The 22,337-nt window shown below is 38.1% G+C and overlaps 2 protein-coding genes across 11 annotated transcripts in view; one reads left to right on the plus strand and one right to left on the minus strand.

Moving 5' to 3' along the window:
* The window catches only part of SLC49A3 (solute carrier family 49 member 3), a 96,180-nt gene that overhangs the window by 58,138 nt on the left and 15,705 nt on the right, over positions 1-22,337 (minus strand). The window lies entirely within an intron of this gene.
* The window catches only part of PCGF3 (polycomb group ring finger 3), a 94,783-nt gene that overhangs the window by 44,108 nt on the left and 28,338 nt on the right, over positions 1-22,337 (plus strand). The gene's annotated exons all lie outside the window — the stretch shown is intronic.

Raw genomic sequence — 22,337 nt, forward strand, 5'->3', positions numbered from 1 at the left:
TTTACATATGTATATATATTTTTTAGTGGCAGGTCAGATCTGTACCGTGAAACTCACTGTGTGTTTCTTAAAGGATGCTGTGCAGTTACACAGCCCTTTGATTGGTGACAAAATGAATTGAAATAGAAGCCTTGCACCCTTCCACTAGTTTTATTCAGCCTGGGGAAGAGAAGGCTCAGGAGAGACCTGATAGTGGCATTCCAATAGTGAAAGGGCTCTTAAGAGGAAAATCAACTCTTCGTACAAGTAGATAGTGATAGGAGAAAGGAGGATGGCTTTAAACTAGAAGAGGGGAGATTCAGGTTAGGTGTTAGTCAGAAATTCTTTACCCAGAGGGTGGTGAGGCTCTGGCACAGCTGCCAAGAGAGGCTGTGATGCCCCACCCCTGGAGGTACTCAAGGCCAGGTCAGATGGGTCAGATGAGCTGGTGGGAGGCAGCCCTGCTCATGGCAGAAGGTTTGGAAGTAGATGATACTTGAGGTCTTTTGTAGCCCAAACCATTCTATGATTCCTTCAACTTAAGTTGTTCTTACAGCTATCTAACGGTGTGTTTATGAGAATACAGAACTGAACAGAGTAGAACTGATGGTACTCGGTGAGACCATGTCCTTAGGAACATAGTTAGGAAAACACCTGTCCCTTTTCTAAAGAGATGTGTAAGAGTACTGCGACTGGAAGCTTGGAAGGATGCAGCTTTCAAAGCATTATGTAAAATTCTACATGATGGAAATCTGCTTCAGTTCTGTATGTGGGTTTATGCAGCCCACCTGATCTGGTGACTCTAATGTCAGCATAGACAATCAACATAGAATGTTTTTAAATTTTGTTAAAGCCAACTTGTATCAATGCAAGCATAATAACTTCTGCTATTCCTGGTATTGATAATTACCACGCCTTGAAAGATTTCTGCTTCTAAAAGGCTGTGAAGTACCATCCTGAACTTGCTAGTATGGAATTGAATCATAAAATCATAGAATTGTTTGAGTTGGAAGGGACCCTTAAAGATCATCTAGTCCAACTGCCCTGCAATGAACAGGGGCACTTAAAGCTCAGTCAGGTGCTCAGAGCCACATCCAGCCTGACCTCAAGTGTCACCAGGCACAGGGATCATTTTTTGTGGCCCTCCTTTGGACACACTCCAACAGGTCCATGCGTCTCCTGTATTGAGGACTTCACATCTGGATGCAGTACTCCAGGTGAGGCCTCTCCAGCACGGGGCAAAGGGGCAAAAGAGGGGAAAGATCACCTCCCTCACCCTTCTGACCATACTGCTTTTGGTGCAGCCTATCATACTGTCGGCTTTCTTGGGCTGTGAGGGCACATTGCTGGCTCACATCCAGCTTACCTCCACCAATACTCCCAAGTCGTCTATAGTTGCTGCAGTTGCCCAGCCTACTCACACTGGCTATGTAGAATCAGTAAGGGAAGGTCACCTCTCAACTTTATACTTGAGACATAGGTAATGTTTCTACATTTGCTTCAACAGCTTCCACTTATTTAGTTTTTTTTTCCCCCCCAAATGACTGTTTAATCTAGGTAGCCTTTTTAGATTTTGTCTTTCTTATTTTTTTTTTCATACATGTAGAGATTTCCCAAGACTGAAATAGTTCCAGAATAAAATACTGAGTCGTCTGTAAGAAGCAGCACTTCCATTAAAGCTCTGAGCTAGATATAACTTGCAAAGTGGTTGTGAATGTAATGTTTTGAAAAGTATGCAGCTGGTAGCATTTCATTCCTTACCTACTGTCTTGACAGACATTGGCTTCAAATGTAAGAAAAATGTAATGATATTCTTTGTATGTATTAGACATTTTCTTTTTTATTTTTTTGTTGTTGTTTTGGAAATGTTGTCCAGTTGACACACAATTGGAAGTAGAGGTACTAAATAAAAGCTTGTGTTGATAATGGTGTTTGAAGATGCAAAAGAATGTAGTCAGTAGTGTTGACTGGTTTAGTGATTTGAACATGGTTTTGTTTTTGTTATTGCTAGCAAGGATGCATAATGATGTTTCAAACCACTCCAACCTGCTAGATTAGGCACACTGTTGGGTTTAAAGGAAATACAGAGGAAACTTACTCAGGACAGCTTGACTGAAGTAAGTTAAAAGCCAGGAAGAAGCTGCCCATGTCTAGGATCTTTTAATTATGCGAGACATCTTTTGAAGTTCCGTCTTGAAGTAAGTTTATAGTGTCATATTCTTCGCACCTTCCTATTTGAAAACACAAGTTTTGTGTATTATACTGTAAGTTTAGGTGATATTTGGAAGTAAGTGTAATAAAAAGGAGACAAAAGGATTATTCTGCATTGAAAGCAACCCTTGCTGTTATGATAAATAGCACTGCTTCATGTCTGAATGAAGATGTGCTGTATATGCTGGTTTGTTCTGTAATTTGCTCTTAAGTGGCCAAGAGAAAGATTGCTACTTTACTCTGAATTAGATTCATGAATTAGTTTTACTGGATACAAGTGCTTCTGTATTTAAATCAACAGCCTGAAAACTATATACAGTGTAGTGAGACCATGTGAGATTGAAAGCCTTATTTGCTACTGGAAGTTTGATTGAAGTTTGTTTCCGCACAGACCTGGAAGTCTTGCAATCATGTTGCAGCATTGTAGGAAGGAATAAAACAACAGTGGCATTATCAGTGATATTGTTTATCCACTTTTTTTTTTTCTTTTTTTTTTTTTAAATCAGAACAAGTACTTCAAAATTATGGGGGTAGCATAGGTCATCCAAAAGTAGAGGGAGTGACAAACTGGTGAGTTCGAGTTAGCTGTTCTTTGTGCTGAAAAGATGACTACATAGCACACTAATGACTGCCTCTCATTCAAACAGCAGTTAGAAACTGACAGAGCTTATGGGGGAAAGTGCTTAGGGGAGGGGTGTGTGTGTGTGTGTGTGTGCGCGCGCAAGCGCACGCATCATCACAGTGCAAATGAAACTGTAAGGAAGAAATAGGCAAGTGCAACTGGTTCTACCATTACTTTCCCCATCTCTTTAAAATGACAAGAAACAGACGTCTTATTATCCCTGTAGGTGTGTATTTAGGCTGTCGTTATTGGGTGCCTACTTCATGTTCTGCCTTTGTGATTGACAGTAACTTAAAATTTTGTCTGTGTTAAAAGGGCTTGTGTTTTGGTGGTAAAAAACCATCCATAATGCTTACAAGTGAGGATGGCCTTGCTTTTAAAATAGCATAATTTCATTTCTGTTTAAGGTGGGAAGCATTCTGTGTGTTTTGTTTGTGTGCAATGATATGCTGTGCTGTACTTAATTAACTAGAGGAAGGTTATATTTTCAGGTCACTGTGATGAATGTCATGTTATTTGCTGACTTGCAAGTGGTCATCAAGTTTTTCTGTTTTACTTAAGAACTCCACTCCATGCATAATCGGACAGTCAGTGTATGATACTATATTCAGTTATTACATGATTATTACCATTTTACAGAATAAAATGCAAATCTTGAGTGCTCAACTAAGAATGACATTATGCTTTAACAAGTCATCTCTGCTATGTTTTCCCATAATGTCCATAAAATGTTTGTAACCACAAAAATCATTTATTGGTGAAAATACATGAGAATGGCCAGTGCATTGTCTGCAGTTTTTTTTTTTTCTATTTTACTTTTTCATGTATCATCTTTTTTTTTTTCTTTCCCTAGTTTGTCATCTGAAAGAACAAACTGAAAGCTACAATACAGTGGACTAACTTGTAAATTCTTTACATACGAAGAATTGGCTCTGACGTTTCCTGGTGTACCTCAACTATCTGTTAGTTTAAGTACCTAGACTGACATGATGAGTGCTGGGGCTCAATTGATTACTTACTTGAAGGACAGTGCTAAATGTATTTTAACTTACTAGACAGCAGAAATGCACTTAAAAGTTTATTTTGATCTACCACATTTGTTAGTTGTACTTAACAGTGGCTATTAGCAAGCTTTATTTGAAGATTTTTTTTATTTTTTTTATTTTTTAAACATAGTGGCAAATTTGCTTCATTTAGAGTGGCTTTGCCTGAAAATCATTTGGATACAGAGAGGTTGGAGGTCAAAGTTATGTTCTCAGGGTTGAGGTAATAACGGCCTGAGATTTTAATTAAATTCCTCCCTTTGTGCTGTTCCAGATGTAATAATAATGGAGTTGGGCTTATGATTTTTCTTTCTTAATCCTTGAAGTAATTCTCTTTGCATCCCTGAGTTATTTCTTCCATTTTGCTTGTATGATCAGCTCTGACTATGCTTATGAAAGCCACCCAGTTCCACAGCTAGCGATTCCAGTAGTCTTTCTGACTGTACTGTTTGATTGTTTTTGGACTTGCACGCCCTTTCCCATATACAGTTTTTTGAGCTTAGCTGACTCTCTTTCTCTGGGAAAATCAAGCATAACCAACCACCACTTGTTGGATGGCAGCTTAGAATTTCTTCTACAAGTGCACGTTGTTCTGGTTCTATGCAAAAGTCTGCATATGAGAAATTGTTCTTTTGTGTTAGCATGGAAACAGTATGGTCAGAAATTGTACTCCATTAAATAAATGGAGTACATAAACCAGGTTTAGAGATGAAAATTTACTATTCAGAAACAGTTGCATGAATGTAATTCATCTGTTAGATGAATGACATAACTAAATCACCTGTAACAGTTTCCTAAAATTGACTGTAAAGCTGTCTTGTATCTTAAACCAATGTAAGCTTCATGATCGTGCTTTTTGTATTTGGTTGCATTAGATGAGGATTTAGATGTATCTAGTTAAAACCTTGGTGAAAGAAAGGTCTTTCTGCTATGCTTGTATACTATGCCTGTCCTGTTCTCAGACTTTTTTTTTTTTTCCTTCTGGAAAATCCATATATACATTTATTTCTTTTTCCTCCCAACCATCTTTTCCTAATGAGTTTGGACCTGATAAAATGGCATTATTTTAACTTAAATCTGCACTTTAAAGGTTTAAATTTCATTGCTACAATCCACATCTATTCTCTGCAGTGAAGTACCAAATCTAGTCTATTCAAAACACTGTTCTAATAGCTTATTTTACCAAAAGTTTGGATCTAACTATTGATCAGGAATATTTTAACTGCAAGGTATTTTTTAAAAATAACATTTATCTTTATTAAATATTCTTGGTGGCACCAAATCAAATCTTTTGTATACATTCCAATTTATTAATCTTGCCCTTCTAAGCTTGTTCATCTTGTTCATGTTTTTCTTGACCAATTAGAGTGGGGTAGATGTCACTGCCAAGATCAGATTATTCCATAGTAACTTCACAGAAGAGTTGTTTTATATTCCTAAAATGCGTTATTCAAGCATCTTATCTTGACCCTTGTCCACAAGAAAATGACTGTATGTCCCTATAAGTTTATTTCTGAAGTAGCGTATGAAAAGCTTCTGGATAGCTAGTGACGCTAATTTTAGTTTACTTTTCTGCACTTCAGATTCTCTAATTTGACAGAAGTCACCAGAAGTCATCTATGCCTACTGATCCATGTGGTGTTAAGTGAGGGTTTCATTCTTTGAATATCTTGAAACTGGTGGGTATGCAAAGCTCTGTATTAGTTGCAGTCAGTTTTTTTTTAATGTAATCTTTGAGGCACAAGCATAGATGCTGCCACCAGAAATTGTTTATTAGGAGTATGTTTCTTCTAATATGTAACAGACAAATTCTAAAAGTGTTACTTGGCCATGGGTTGTGTGGTTAAGACCTGAAAATGGCTTAAATTTAGAAGTGTCACAGATTCAGAGAGGATATTACTTTGTTTTGCTTTTGTGTTCTGGAAAAAAAAAAACCACAACAAAACAAAAACTAAAAACTAAAAACAAACAAACAAAAAAACCCATAACATTTTACCCTGGACTTTTTTTTTTTTTTTTTAAACTTGAATTATTGCAATGGGACCTAAATAAGTGCTTGGTCAACCTTGTATTCTTATAAGTCATTCTGTAGTTGACTATATAAATAAATTATGGTCTTTAAATGAAGTAGCTTTTGCAATTGTGAGAGGCACAAAAAGACATTTATACCAGTGTTGCATGTCCTCCTTCCATTGCTCCACAGGGCGGTTCACATGACTTGCCCAGTGGAGTTAGACTTCTTAAAGCACCGCACTGTTAGAGTCTTTATTCAACAGTCAGAAACAGAAGTTGATACTGAATTGAATTTTTGGAAGTGAATGGAGAGACTCATTGAGATTTGTCTTTAAGATGTAGAAATATGAAGTATAAGTGTAAATGTTTCAGATTCTTTTTCTGTAGCCACCATCATTAACTTATTTTCCCCCAGATTCCCTAGCCACTAAACTGCTTCCCATGACAAGTAGCCTTTGAGTTAGTCGTCTGTTATCACCATCTGCAGAGATTTGACAGTTCTAACATGCAAATAGTGGGGGGGAGTCGACTCACTCCTCCCTTAGCTTTAGCTTAAAGTCAAAGCAATGCACTCATCTTTCCTCAGGAGTTACTTTCTCAAATGCCTGTAATGTACAAAGAGATCTGCATCTGGTACATCCTGAGACAAAACCTGCTCAGTACTTACAGTGTAGGGATCTGTTGTGAGCACACTGTGAGGAAGTGTCCCTTCTTGTCCTGATCAGCCCAGCTTTTAGTGTTATGTGTTTCCTATGAGGTATTTCTTTAAATTGTGTTCTGAGGAACAGGAGGAGAGAATATTGGTGCAGGTGTCACGTACTTAAACAACTGAGGTGTATTTAATAACTTTAGTAAATTATTTTGATCGTTCCTTATGCCATAGTTCAGACTCCAAAAGTAAATCTTGGTGAAGTGCTGAGAGGAGCCAAATGCAAGTCTGTAAGTATTGCTGAGATGTTGCAGTAGTTATCATGTTGCGTTTAGATACTGTTTCTTCCATTTTTCTACTATACAGGTCACTTATCTTGTGTTTGAAGCACATGGTAGGAAGTAATAATATAATATAAAAATGATTTTGCATTTAAAAGTTCCTGGGGGAGAACTGAGGTATATCTGGAATCTAATTATGATGGCACAGTAAGAACAGTGGTGTTTATTTATTTACTTGATAATATTCCTTCCATGAGATGTTCCTGGTTATACAGAACATTTTCACAGGATATTTTCTTCCTAAACTATTTAAATATAAAAATTTAAATTATATTCTATTTAAATAGAATGTGTCAACATGTGGCTGTAGACTTCTGTTGATAAAGCCATCACTTTGAATTTCTATAACCCATCAATTCTTGTAATTCTGAAAGTTACCGATGTTTTAATGATGGATAGCTGACAGTTATTCATATAGAATGAATAAAAGACTGATGCAAAAATGCAAGTCATCTGTTGGCTAAAACTTTTTACAGGTGCTTTCTTCTTAACTTGTTGCTGTTTGATCCGCTATTGCGAACTAGAAAGGTTCTGCAGTATATGCACTGTCTGTTCATGTCTTCATGAAATGGTGCAGTGCAAACCTGGCTCCTGACAGCACAGCAGCCATTCAGTGATTATTTGGTTTCATATTAGTTTTCCACATGACTGACTGTTTTACTATGTATATATATAGGGAGAGATACAGATATAGATATATAGTAAATAGGCATTAAATATATATATGTGTATATACATATATATATATAAATATATAAATTGGACTGCTGATCCAGTTTTCTACTGATTTTTTTTGTTCTTATTAAGTCTGTTATTTTATTTCAGCTGGCTGTTGATGCTGTCTTTGTTGTTAATGCTACCATATATTCTTAAAGCTGTAAAGGGAGAACCAACAGCTTGCAGCTAGGTATGTGTAAATTTCTAAGGGATTCTGAGGAATTTTCTGCAGTGATCTCAGTGCAGAGCATATCTGCAATTCATTGATGGACTAAAACTACCCTATGTTAGAACCTGCAATGTACCAATACTGTGACAAGGTAAGGATGAATAACTTAAGCTGTTCAGTGGCTTGTTTTCTAACAAATTGGATTGAAGTATGTGATGCAATAACTATATGGAGCTGGGAAAGGAAACTTCAGGAGGTGGTTAATTCTTTTGCTTGCTGCAGTATGTGAAACTTACTTTAACTGCAACTGGTGCTGAGTAGAGTGTGATAAAGGAAAATGGTGTTGTTTTTTTTTTCCTCAGAGATTGGACTAAGCTGTTGGTATTGGGCAATTTAGAAAACATTTTCGTGACTATTCTATTGAAGTGTAAATCTTCCTGAGCGTAAGTCAGGAAGGGAAATACTGGCTACCATCTTTGGAGATGTTATATATGCCGTTGAAGAATCTGGAGTGTAAGAAGAGCCCTAGGGAGTTGTGGCTAACAGCAAGCTGGGGGATCCAGCCCTCATTCCACCTTCTTTTTTTCTGAAGTTTCCCTTTGCTCTTCTGCTACTTTGAGCTTATATTGACAGGCTTAAAGCTGTCTTCATCACTGTGTTGTGCTAGTATACTGTTAAAATGAGCACCTAAATGATATGTTAGGATTTTTTTTTTGCCTCAAGGTGGCCTTCTCTAGCAAGGAGTGGACACTAACTGACAGTAATTTCTAAAACAGCAGAAAAGCAGCTGTCAAATGTAACCAGTCTTCTGTAGATACACTTCAATTTGTTGCTGCAATGACCTTCAGGCCTTTTGGCTACTCTTAAGTATTAGCTCACTGCATAGCAAAACTTTGCTGCTGTTATTCAAAACAAAACAAGAGTCAGGGATTGGGTCACAGGAAAAATCAGTTTTGTAAGTGTTGAATTCTCTTGTGCCACCGTTTTGCACTGGATTTTTCTGTGAGGACTATGTTTCTTGAACTGGTGTCACATTGCAGTGTTAGGGCTGACAGATGAGATGGCTGTAATGTGATGGTGTTGCTCTTTTCTGTGATCAGGCTTTCAACATTTTTTTTTGTTTGTTTTTGTTTTTCTGTTTTTAACAGAATTTGCAAAACTACCTGTTGATAATCTCTTCAACACTAATCTTGGAGTGAGTGAATGGTGATTCCTATGTTACATGAAATTGTCTTCGACTGTAACACATTATTAGATTATGCAGTGAAAAAATGGCTTGACAGTTAACTTTTGGCAATCCTTGCTTGCTGCAAGATGGCCAGGAAACATAAATGCAGAACAGTTTGATAATTGCAGGCATCCTTCTTTGTGAAATGCTATTTATTTGTGGAAGATAAAACATGTTTTCATACTGCTAGACCTTGACCCTCCTCTCTCCCTTCTCTCACTCATGCCAAACAGTATACCTAATGGTAAGGAAGTGAAAATCATTGTGATGGCTTTACGGTAAAATTCTAATCACAAATGTAAGTTTTCAAGCACTGCTTTCAATTCTGCTGATAATGTGAGCTTCTTTGCATAACAAGGTTAAAGAATTTTTTACTGTTGTTGTGGCAAAAAAAAAAGATGTTGTTAGGGAAGATGGAAGAACATGATTGTTTTCAATCCTTACAAGAAAAGGGGGGGAAATAAATAAAATTGCTAAGATCTTAAACAGATATAAATGTTGACTTTTGTGTCAAAATGCAGTACTCACTTTACACGAATACATATATCTCTGTATGATTCTTCTAATTCACTATCGAGCTGATGTAACTGTAGTGGTTTCATTAAGCCTGCCAAAAGCCTGAGGTACCTTTCCTTTGAGCAGTGTGACCAATCCCCAGGACAACAGTGTGGTAGGTCCCCAACTCATGGTCTATGAGGAGCAGGCAGATAAGATGAAATGTAGTTACAAATGTCGTGTGTGCTTTGGTTTAAAAAACAAAACAAAACAACAACAACAAAAAAAACACCAAAAAAAAACACAAAAAACCAAAACCCACACTTTTAAATGTCTGTGCTGTTTGCTATAATATTTTAATACAACTAAGCCAGTATTGTTAGCATGTCTAATAAGACAAGAGCTGGAAAAACTAAAATTATTGTAAGGATAAAATAGCACTGCACTAAAGTTTCTTGTGCATTTTGCACAAATGTAGGGATTTTTGTTCTTTATTGTTTATGCCATTTTAAGTGGAAAGAATTTAAAAACAAAACAAACAAACAAAAAAAAAACAAAAAACAAACAAACAAAAAAACCAAAAAACCAAAAAAACAGTAAACCAGATTCCATTTCAGTCTTAAATGACCTCTTTTTTTTTCTTGGAGAGTAACTTTGTTCCCCTACCTCCTTTTTTTTTTTTTTTTTTTTTTTTTCGTTCCACAGAATCATAGGAGTTGGAAGGGACCTCTGTGGATCATGAAATCCAGTTCCCTGCTAAATCTGGTTCCCTACAAGTATGCTATATAGGAAAATGTCCAGGCAGGTTTTGATTATCTTCAGAGAAGGAAACTCCACAGCCTCTCTGGGCAGCCTGTTCCAGTGCCCTCACAGTAAAGAATTTTTTTCCCCATGTTCAGTTGGAACATCCTGTGTTCCAGTTTGTGCCCGTTGCCTCTTGTACTGTTACTGAACACTGTTGGAAAGAGCCTGGCCCCATCTACTTGACAGCTGCCCTTTAGATGTTTATAAGTATTGGTAAGATCCCCTCTCAGCCTTCTCTTCTCCGAGCTGAATGGTCCCAGGTCTCTCAGCTGTTTCTCACTCAGGAGATGCTCCAGGCCCCTCGCCATTTATACAGCCCTCTACTGGATTCTCTCCAGAAGTTCCCCGTCTTTCTTGAACTGGGGAGCCCAGAACTTATCACAGTACTACAGAGCCTCACCAGGGCAGAGCAGAGGGGAGGATCGCCTCCCTCAGCCTGCTGGCCACACTCTTCTTAATGCACCAACCTTGCTATTTCTTTCCTAATTCCTTCAACTATTTGTTCTCCTACTACAAATATATGTGCTTTTGTCACTCAAGTGCCAGTCTTTGGTTTAGGTGCTGTTTATGTGATAGGTTGTTCTCAATAGGTCTGACTGCAGCTTCACAGGGCAGCTGCAAGATGGGAGTTCAGCTGAGCACCCTGGCTCTGCGCCAGCTGTGCATCCATTTCTGCTCTTCTGGGGATGGCAGGCACTTGCTCACTTTCTTTGCTCTGTACTGGGTAGATAGCCCACAGACTGTTTTGCCCTACCATGGGATAGAACATTTTTAGGAGGAAATCATCATTGCATATGAGTTGAAGAAGCCTGAATTGATTACTTCAGATACTGCACCCTACTCTTCCTGCTTATTAAAAATAATCAAGCCTTTCGCAGGCAAAAGACTTTGAATAATGGAACTGGTGTTATGCTGGTAGGCAGCCATGTTACCATACAGCTGCTTAATCTCTTTCCCCTTCTTAGCAAGATGCGTGGAAATGAGATAGAGGGGAAAAAAGTGAGTTTTTTAGTCTTGCTGCTTAATGAAAGGAAAGTAAAATCTATGCAGAAGTAAAAGGAGAAAAGTTATTCTCTATTTCCTATCAGCAGATGATGCCCAGCCACCTATCCTGTGAGCCACGGCCTCATGCACGTAGCAGATGCTTGGGAAGACACATCTTCATAGAGGGCATTGCAGCTCCTTCTTCTCTCCTTGCTGAGCGCAACATCACACAGGATGAGGTGTCCCTCTGGTCATTTTGGGTCAGCTGTTGTACCTGTGTTCCCACTCTTTCTTGCCTGCTGGTCCTGGGGACACCTGGAGGGCTGTGTGCTGTGCCACACTGCCTGCTGCTCTTGCTTCAAGCACAGGTGCTGTGTGGGCTGCTGGAGAAAAGGTAACTCCAGCCCAGCTGGACCCAGTACTTGTGCCATCAAGTGTTAGCCAGGAGAAGTAAAATTGTGCTGATGTGTTTTTTATCATTTGATGAAGTTTTCTGCATGTCAAGGTTTCAGGGCGAATACTTTAACTATGTCTTGGCAGTCTTGAACGAAGTCAGTTCTTTAGTGTGGTTTAGTTTGTGCTGAAAACAGTTTCCTTTTTTTTCTTCTTGGGTTTTTTTTTTGTTTTGTTTTGTTTTTCAAGGAAAGGGGCAGAGAGCAGGAATGCAGGAGACCAGAACTGAATTATCATAGGCTGTTGTCTGATTCCTCAATCAGGCTAGTGGAACTCAGGAAGCAGTTTGCTAGAGTGCAAAGCACAAGTGCTTTGGCACGCTGTTTCTGAGCTAGCGTGTTAGAAATAAAAAACTAATAAGAACTTGTCAGGAAAACTGGTGCTTAGGCTTTGAAGTGTCTTAAGTGGTGTCAGTGTCACAACTTTTCCTTCCCTTTTCTTCCTCTACTGTACTTATGGTCTTACAGCAGTGAGAAGTAGTCGCAACAGTTTCCTGTGAAACTTTGAATATGGTCATAGTGGGAAAAAAAAATTCTGTTTGCATCAACGTCTATTACAAATTGTTATATGCTTTGCATAATAATGCTCGAGTTCCCTACTTTTTATACTCCTGTACTTTGTATCTTCTAAACATAAAGTGCCTGCAGAATACTAACTGCTGTGAAATTAACAGCAGTGTCAGAATTTGGTACAGTGCCTAAACAAAAAAGACTTTCATTTTAAAAATTGACTCGGTTTAAGTAGTGAAGACTCATTGCTGATTGTCATTCTTCAGTTCATGATATCTAGCAGTGCAAACTTGTTTATGCTGAACAAAACGAAATGTTTTCAGAGATAATGAATGGAAATCGCTTAAGTACTTGAAAAACATTCCACAACAGCAAAGGAAAGTAGTAAATTTTAGATGATGAATGCAGGCCTTTGCAGTGTATGTTGACAGAAATAAATACAAACTATTGGAATGAACTTTGGAGGCTATGAGTTCTTCTTCCCTTCATGAGTTCTTCTTCTTCTTCACTGACAATGACTGACAAATGTACTTAAACTGTTAATGGGATGATGTATTATTGAAACAGTTGTATGTCACCGTGTTAAGAAAAGGAAGCTTTTAGTAACACATTATTCTGTATTTTTAACAAGGAGAAATCTTTTTGTCCATGTGACATGCACAGTCCTATGTTGCTTTTGTTCTGTTGCAGCACCTGCAAGTCCCAACTTTGATGGTCCTGAATTTCTGCACTTACTGCCTTGATATCTTTCTCTCTAACAACTGTATTTCTTTAGGGTCCTAAGTTAATAAACTTCGGTATCTTTTATTTTTTAAAAAGATGGAGCATCTTTCCAAAACTGATATTTCAAGACTTCAAGGTAAGAATTACCTCATTGAATACTGAAAGATAAAGAAGACTGATTCAATGTTGGTAGAAAGGAAATAGCTTTTCTGCTCTTGGTTAAAATTCAGCTGTATAATTTCATTTCAAGGAAATAATGTGTTTTCAGCACATGAAGTTAAACATGGGAGTCATTTTAATATATGTAGTCACTTGGAAGGTCAGGAGTGTGTCTGCATTAAGTAATCTGCAGCAGCAAGCATTCAAAGGAGAGTCAGTAACTATAAAATGGATGCTACAATTTACTTTTGAAAGAGGTGAATGAGAGCAGAGCACATTTGTCTACATATGGAGTATCTACCTGTATGCAAGTTACTGTGTGTACAGTTGAATCCAGGAAAAACACAGAAATACCTGCCATCCATCTTAGTGATCTAGGGACTGTTCTAGTAACATTACTCATCTTCATAGCAGCTCAAAGATGATTGTTGGACAGATCAGTGCAGCTGAAAGTTCTGATAAATGAAATTGATACAATTATATATTTGTGCCTTTTGTTTAAAGAAGTTCTTCCAAATCTTTGTTCTGTTTGGTTAATGGTTAAGTGCTGTAATCTGGGTTTTGTTAAATTACATAAGAACATTAAAAAGAAAAGTGGTTGCTTATAAAATGTTTATTTAGTTAAATTGCAGTACCTTCCTATTTCAGACCTGCTGGTAACTTCTTGTCACAGATTTCATCTTAAAAGATCGAGTTAAGGACTGAAAACCTGAATTCCTAAAGGCCTGTTGCTGAATATCAAATGGAATTTTTTTCAGTTCCTCCATGAAGGAACTTTGTCCTCTCTTTCTTAAAAACAGACAATATTTGCATGAGATTGGCACACTTATTTCTAGTAGAGCTCTGCAACAGCTCTGGATAAAAGGATTAAAAATACGTTTTTGGGTTACCCAGCAATTACTAACTAGTGATAAACCTTTTCTTTGTCTTTGTTAATAAGCAGTTGGTTTCAGTATTGTAGAAACACACGCAACATTACATATAAACTGGATGTTTCATTGATACCTAGAATTAAGATTTTTAAACAAAGTAAGTTAAAAGTTAAGGCTGTAAGGGGAAGGAGAAGGGGCAAGATTTTTTTAAACAATCATCAAAACAGAATGTGGTTTTTTTGTTTGTTTGTTTGTTTTTTGATGACACAGTCCATTATGCTGCTTCTGGCTTCACCGTGATGGACTTCCCAAGTTCCTTTCAAGCCTTTATTAGCTCCCACATACAGAGAGAGTTACAGGGCAATCCATGAAAATGCAGCATCAATTCAAGTGACAGCTAGACAGCTAAAGATGTTAGTGTTGTGAGTTACTCATTTGTTCTGAAGAGGGCACAATATGAAGATTTAAAATCTGTTTCAGCTGTGGTTAAGTCATAAATTGCTTTCTCCCAAATGCATGGACTTAAAATGTTATATAAAAATGATATGTGTTCAGGTCCTCTCTTGTACAGTCTCACTGAAGTTTTTGTTTTGGTCCATGAGATCTGAATGGAAATGAAATGCCTTTTTAATTATTTTTGGAGCTAAATTTTCAACAAGGTTGTAGTAGTATTCATTAATTAAAGCAAGCTAGTTCCTGACATAATGCTGTGGTTTTTATAATACTTTTACAGTCTTTAAGGACTTCGATGTTTTAAGGACTCTTCCAAGTTTTATAAGTGATTCTAATGGGCACTGATCAGAAATGACCTTGTACCCCTAGCTCTAAATAAAGGAAAAAGCAGAGCATAAAGAAGAATTTGTATGTAATTAAGGCAGTGATTCTTTGTCAGAAGTGTAAAATAGATTTTGTAGAATCAAATCTAGCCAGTCAGTGGTTCTTATCCAGTACCAGAAAGGCTGGAAAAAACCTCTAAGATCATCCAGTCCAACCGTCCACCTACTACCAATATTACCCACTAAATCATGTTCCTTAGTACTACATCTGCATGTTTATTGAACACCTCCTGAACCTCAGGTAGCCTGTTGCAGTATTTGACCTCTCTTTCAGAGAAGAATATCTAATAACTGATATCTGATCTGAACATCCTTTGGTGTAAATTGAGGCCAGTCCTTCTTGTCCTATTGCTAGTCACATGGGAGAAGAGACTGACTCCCACTGCACCACAGCCTCCCTTCAGGCAGTTGTAGATAGCTCTAAAGTCTCCCCTGAGCCTCCTCTTTTCCAGGCTGAACAATCCCAGCTCCCTCAGCCGCTCTCCATAATACTTGTGTTCCAGATCCTCCACAGATTTGTTGCCCTTCTCTGGACGTTCCAGGGCCTCGATGTCTTTCTTGTAGTGAGGGGCCCAAAACTGGACACAGTACCTGAGGTGTGGCCTTGCCAGAGCTGAGTACGAGCAGGCAGTTGCCTCTGTGCTCCTGCTGGCTGCTCCATTTCTGATACAAGCTAGGGTACTGTTGGCCTTCTTAGCCATCTGGGCACGCTGCTAGCTCATGTAGAGCCAGGTGTCAACCAACACATCCAGGTCCTTTTTCACAGTCTTCCGGCCACTCTGCCCCAAACTTAGGATGTGGCCTGGTGTTACTGTGGCCAAAGTGTAGGACTTGGCACTTGGTCTTGTTAAACTTCATTCCACTGGCTTCAGCACAGCTATCCAGTCTATCCAGAGCACTCTGTAGGGCCTTACTACCCTCAGCAAGATTAACAGTTCCTCCCAAGCTGGTGTTATCTGCAAGCTTATTGAGGGTGCCCTCAATCCCCTCCTCCAGGTCATCAGTAAAGATATTAAACAGGACTGGCCCCAGTACTGGTTCTTGAGGAGCACCATTAGTGACCAGTCACCAACAGGTTTTAATGTCATTCATCACCATGCTCTGGACCCAGCCCTCTAGCCAGTTCTTTACCTAGAAGACAGCATACCTGTCCAAACCACGTGCTGCCAGCTTCTCCAAGGGACTGTTGCGAGAGAGTGTCAAAGGCTTTGTTGAACTCTAGGTTCTTTGACAGAACTTGTGTCATAGATGCTATTCTGCATCCCACAGATTGTTAGCCTGCTCTTAGAAATGTGTTAGGAGTCCATCAATAACAATTGAAGCGTGATTTATTTGAGAGAGGTGGGTTAAATACAGCTTGCTGATCATTTTTGAAGGCTGTGGTTTCACCAGCAGTGGGGCCAAACTAATGGCTTGTTGCTGCCAAAGGAAAATCACACTTTTCACTGTGCACTACAGACTCTTCCCTTGAGTGTTCTCCAACTCTCTTTTAACCTTCTTGTGAATAAATGAATTTCTCCATCCAGCAGAAGATTCTATACAGTTTCATGAGTCACTTTCAATATGCCCCAAAGATCTGAAGCAACACTACCTATTGTGGAAGGTGTTGTTTTAGTGAGATTCCATTACGAGCTTCTTTGAAGAATGTAATTATGAAGTTCTGGAGTTGTGCTAATCAAGAAAGCAAGATAGCAGATAAGGCTAAATATGTTCTTCAAAAGTGACAGCTTTCAGAAGCTTTTTCTTGCAAGAAAATGTATGGAAGATTGACTTTGTAAGGTTGTAATCAATAAAAAGATGTTCTAAACAAAAGTTTAATTAACTGAAGTTCAGTGTAATAATATGCTTCAATGATCTGCATGAAAGGCTAGTGCATATGCACTTCCAGCCAGTCCATCTGATTAAAAAAAAATTCTCACAAGTTAAAAATAATTATGATATTGTGGAGCTTTTGAGACATTAAACTACCTCTTCTGATGGGATTATATCACTTCTTCAGGTTATCTAGTACCAAAAGGAGTCTCTGTTTATGCTGCAGCTGTTCAGAGATGCTTGCTGTTAGTATTTGCGTACTTTTGCACTCTGAAAAGCAGTGAAAGCAGCACTGTGGAAGTGGTTTATTGTGGAGAGAAAGGTATTGGCTCAGATAAAATATAAGCCTGTCATTTCTGTGATGGTCAGGTATTGCTGCATTATCTGTTAACCAGTGAGTGCAGAATTTACAAACGATGCTTACATTTCCTATTTTTCTTTGTAATTAATAGTGGTTGGTTTTTGTCAGAGGCAGTACTGAATCAACTGGGGTATGTCAAAAGAGGACAGAAAATTCCTAGGTAATAATTGCAACCTAGCTTTCTCTGAATGGGTTTAATATTACTGCGGTAGGTCACATAGCTTAAGTACCACATCTCTAATCTCAGTACAGTTCATGTGAACGCAACAGAAATGAATGCAAGACACCACTCTTTGAAAGAGTTCTGACATTTCCAAAGCCTTCTTGTCTTGCTTTTTCCCTCCCCTTGCCTTTCTGTTGCTGAGTTTTACTCTGCCCGTTGTATCACTTGTTTCAGGGTCAAAAGTGATTGGGAAGGTTGGAGTTGGAGGTGAAAAGATGCTGTTTTCCCTTAGCAGCTGGTGCTGCAAGAAAAGGAAAACCTGCAGTTTTAATGCTGTTGCGTAGGCCAGCTCATATGCTTTTAGCCTGCAAGTTTCCAGAGGCACTGCTGTTCACTGCAGAGCTTTTCACAAAACCGCTTTTCCTGTTATGTCCGAAGAATGTCAGTAGAGGACTTGGAAATTCTGACCCCTGTGGTGGGGCATCCTAATGTCCAGTGTGAGCAGGAAATGTTTACTAACTTTGCCTTGCCTTAAATCACAGAAATTCACAATACTGAATGTCCCAGTATTTTTGTGGTGGTGTTTTATGTGTTCACAGGCAGGCTTTACAATAATAGTGCACATGAGAATGATGCAATGTAGGAACACTGACTGTAGTGTGCTGCTTTTGAAATGGCTATAATGTTTGAAAAATGTGTCCTAATACACCTCAAGAAAAGATTAAAAACAGCAGTCATTTTTAGCCACTCTGATGTCCTCTTAGAATTGGATTCATCTTTTGTTTTGTACATTCTTGGCTAATTACATGAATGTACGATTTTTGTTATTGTTGTTTCTTCCTTTGAGTGCTCTTGACAGTGGCCAGCTCTTTTCATTTTTTTACTTAGTACACTTTCATAATTTTTTTTTCTTGCTTTGTAGTAAAGAAGTAGTATATCTAAGGATTGTAGCAATGATTTGTGAGTATTGACTTTTAAGATAATGCATCCTTATACAAGGAGATCATTGAAATCTGTAAGTTCACTGTAACTACATTTAAGGTAGCTTCTGAAAAGAAACTTAATATTCATATTAAAATAAGAAAATAATTCATTGTGCATACTTTTTCATTCATGATCATGTTTTATTTTTGATAGGAGATACCTGCCATCTGTTGACACTTGAAAAACCTCTTCTTGCTGAATTATGAGAATATTATTCCTTCCATAATTAAATTTGCCTACATGTCTTTGACTGTAATACATATTCATCTGTTTTCTGATTGTAAAAAGACCTAAGGTAGTGGGAAGACTGAGAGAGGAAAGATACATGGTATGACACACTAGAGCTAGCAGTTGTGATGGTAGGTAGGAAGGAGAGAAGTTGCATTTACTGTGTGTATATATATTTTCTATACTTAAAAATCTGCCTTTCTCTTACTTTTTACCTCTTATATATAAGTATAATGTACTTATTGTTCCTCTTCCTAAACAGAATCCTTTAAAATGCTTTGATTTAATATTGATTCTTTATCCAAGTTCATATGAAGTTATTTTCAATCCTCATTGTAGTCAGGAAGACTTCAGTCCAGTATTTTATCATGCTGTTTGCTTTCACGTTCAGAGCTAAAGTAATTCAGTGCTAAAATCTTCCACTGGCTTTATAGGAGCAGAGTACATAATTTCTATGCTCTTTCAAATTACCACTTGCACTGTTTAAGTGTGCTTTCTTTCTCTTTCTCTCCCTCCACATATGCATGTGTAAACATAGATGGATATGTGTATATATTCATGTGTACCTACAAGAATGTTCTGTAGGGTGCTTCTAAAAGAAAGATTTAAAGATGCTGAAATGAAATTGAATGTGAATACTATTCTTCTGCAATAGTAACATTTTTATGGTATTTAATATTTTGTGAATTTTCTAAAAATGTTAATTACTACAGCAGTTCTGATGCATTGATATTTGTTCCTTGATATAAAATGAAATTAAAATGCATTACTGAAGTTTGTGTGAAAGGATATGTGATTCAATTGTGCGTCTGTAGCTTGTCTTCAGCAGTATTGCTATTTCTTCTACCTTACTTGAATTCCTTTTTTTTTTCCCCACGCTGTGTGATTTAATTGTACAGCACAAGGGAGAAAGTTAGACTGTCATCTATGTTATGTTGACAACTTATACAAGGGCATAACTTATTTTGTGTAATCAAAAACAAATATTTTACGGTAAAGTAAGAAACAGCTTCATCTGTGATTTTAACATGAAGTCTTACAAGTATGCCCGGTGAATAAAGATTAAATAGGTAGCTTCAGTTCTATGTCCTGATTATTATTTTTCTGCATCTCAAACATCTGTATTACTTTCTACATGTAATTTACTAGCAGTGGGGCCTGGGGAAGTACTGTGCTGCCATCCAGAGGGACCTGGCTAGGCTAGTGAAGAACCAAATAGAGTTCAAGAAGGGGAAATGGTGAAGTCTTGCAAGGAGAGAAACAGCCCCAGGCACCTGACCTTCTGGAGGCCACCTGACTGGAAGGCAACTATGCAGAAAAGTGCCTGGGGGGCACCAAGATAAACATGATGCAGCACAGTGACCTTGAAGGCATCTGAAAGGTCCGAGTCAGGTGGGTGAGGCCAGGTTCTTCCTAGCTGTGTAAGGCAAGCAGCAACAGACACAAACTGAAGCATACGGTGTTCCTTCTGAATATGAGGAAAATCTTTACTATCAGGGTGACAAGAGCACTGGATCAGGCTGCCCCGAGGGGCTGTGGAGTCTTCTTCTCTGGAGATGCTCAGAACCTCCCTGGACATCTTCCTGTGCGTTCCTGTAGGGAACCTGCTTTAGCAGGAGGTTGGACTTAATAATCTCCAGTGGTCCCTTTCAACACCTATGATTATGTGATTCTTTGAGACAAATGTGTGAAAAGCAAATGTGTTTCACTGTAGAGTGTACACATCTTAGCCATCTGTGTGCAACTGTTAGTAATGGTGTGACTACACCCCAGGTAGTTCTCCTTTAACCTGTTAGGCAGGTCTCCTCAGAAAAGACCAAACTATATTCTGTTCTCAAGTCTCTTTAGTAGATCAAAGAAGTGAATAAAACATAGACTCTAGAAGATACTTCCCAGAAAATGATGTGGTTATCTTTTTCCCCCATTTTTTTTAATAATTATCTATTGGCATGAGTGTGTCATGGTATTTTAGAAAATTTAAATCGTGATTCTTTCAAGCAAGTTATCTAAAGCTCATATTTATATTTTGGTTTTTGTGGTCATCTGCTACTCTTTGATTCTTCATTATATCTTAATTGTTTAAAATTAAGAGTAAGGTGAAATGATTAATGAATAGTAAGAATTTCTGACTTAAAAATGTGTTTAGAATAAAACCTACCACTAAAATACTGAGAGTAATTTTGAAGATCAGCTTGTGCTTATTCCACAAAGGGAGTTTTACCTCTGACGTATTCAGGCATAGCTTGTTATGATTGCAGGAAGTTGAAGGAAAAACATTTCACTCATCACTTATGGAAACAAGACAACAGATGAAAGAAAAAAAAATCAACAGCAAACAGGCTCTGTAAATGGTACTCACGTAACCAGTTTAAAACTGGGCTCATGATGTGGTTTCCTTTTAAAATTTTCTTCCCTATTCTTATAGGGCTACTTGTGTTTATACATTAATTGAAAATTTCTGGATATCTGTCTTGAAGGGGCTTTTGCTTGCTGACTACAAAATAAGTTCTATTGTTGTTCTTTTGTGCTAGTTCTTCATAAGAACTATTATTTCAGTGCTGGTAGGCTGAAGAGTTAGGTTCTGTTGTAGTTGTTCTTCTTTTTCTGCTGTATTTTACTTAATTATATGACTGGCTTTGTGAATGTCTTCTGTACATTAAGTATTTTGAAACTGTATTTCTGACATAAACATCAGATAATATTAGATACTGGGAAGAAATCAGGAACTTGCCTGCAACGTAGAAAATTACACCTTCTAAGGAAGGTTTCTGATTGATTAGGGAACAGTGAAATGTCTGAAAAACAAAACCCCTAAACCTCTGAAGTACTGAAATATGTAAAAGCAAAACTAAATATTGACACTTGCTTTTGCTGAAAAAGCTAGCACAATAGCTTTCTGGTCCTCTCGTGAAATTCTTAAAATATAGCTTTATATCTTGTAAGTGAAACTAATGTAAGCCTCTATTTTGAAGTAGTGATTCTGGAGGAACAGAGATCTGATTGTAATTGGTTTGAAAATGAAACTGTAGAGACCTTTGTGTTAGTTGAAGAAGTCAAGCTGTCAATCTAGTTGTGGGCAGGTAAGTCACATACGCACCACAAACACATGGGTTGAGGTTGGAAGGGACCTCTGAAGGTCGTCTAGTCTGACCGGGTCTGGTACCAGATCTGGAAATTGGTGGTCCTGAGTGCGGCAGAGGGGTTGGAACTTGATGATCCTTGGGGTCCCTTCCAACCCAAGCCATTCTCTGATTCTGTAATTCTATGACCTGCCTCGTTCCAGTAGAGTCAGCTAGGGCAGATTGCACGGGAACACATCCAGGTAGGTTTTGACTCTCTCTAGAGAGGAAGGGACCACAGTCTCTGAGAGAGACTAAGGAGGAAGAAGTATTTCATACTGCTCAATGGAATGCCTTGTAATGGTAGGTCTTGTGTGGAGAAAATACTGCTTGTGAAGAATCCTTGGCCACCTAGGAAATAACTTACTGGAAGAAGATCAGTACTCAGTGACGGTCTGTCCTGTGTTCTGCATCCTCAGTTTCAGTATTACCCTTTGTAGAACGGCATTACTTTGCTTTTGTGAACATATTTAATGAGATCTGTTAGGTTCCATGGTACGGCTCATCTGCACACTCAAGACCAGAGAGGAAGATGGGTGAATTATATCCTTCCTAACTACTTCAAGGCCCATCATGGGATCCATCAGCCTGTCAAAGCCCATCTCCACAAGCCCAGATGATCATAGCTTTCTTTTAGACACTAATAGTTTTATATTCTTATTTGTCCTAACTCTTGAATCTTGTGATTCAAGAAGCTATTGCTAAAATCGGGTGAGAAGTCAAGTGGCATTCCTTGGAGAAGTATTGTAATGATGGATTATAAAATCATTTAAAACCATTCTCTAGGATCAATTGCATATGAATTTTTGTAGTGTGGTAGCAGCAGAGCAGCGAGGCAGATACTCAGAAAAGTGAAGCAAATA

Source organism: Lagopus muta, chromosome Z (genome assembly GCF_023343835.1).
Source record: "Lagopus muta isolate bLagMut1 chromosome Z, bLagMut1 primary, whole genome shotgun sequence".
Classification (NCBI taxonomy): Eukaryota; Metazoa; Chordata; class Aves; order Galliformes; family Phasianidae; genus Lagopus; species Lagopus muta.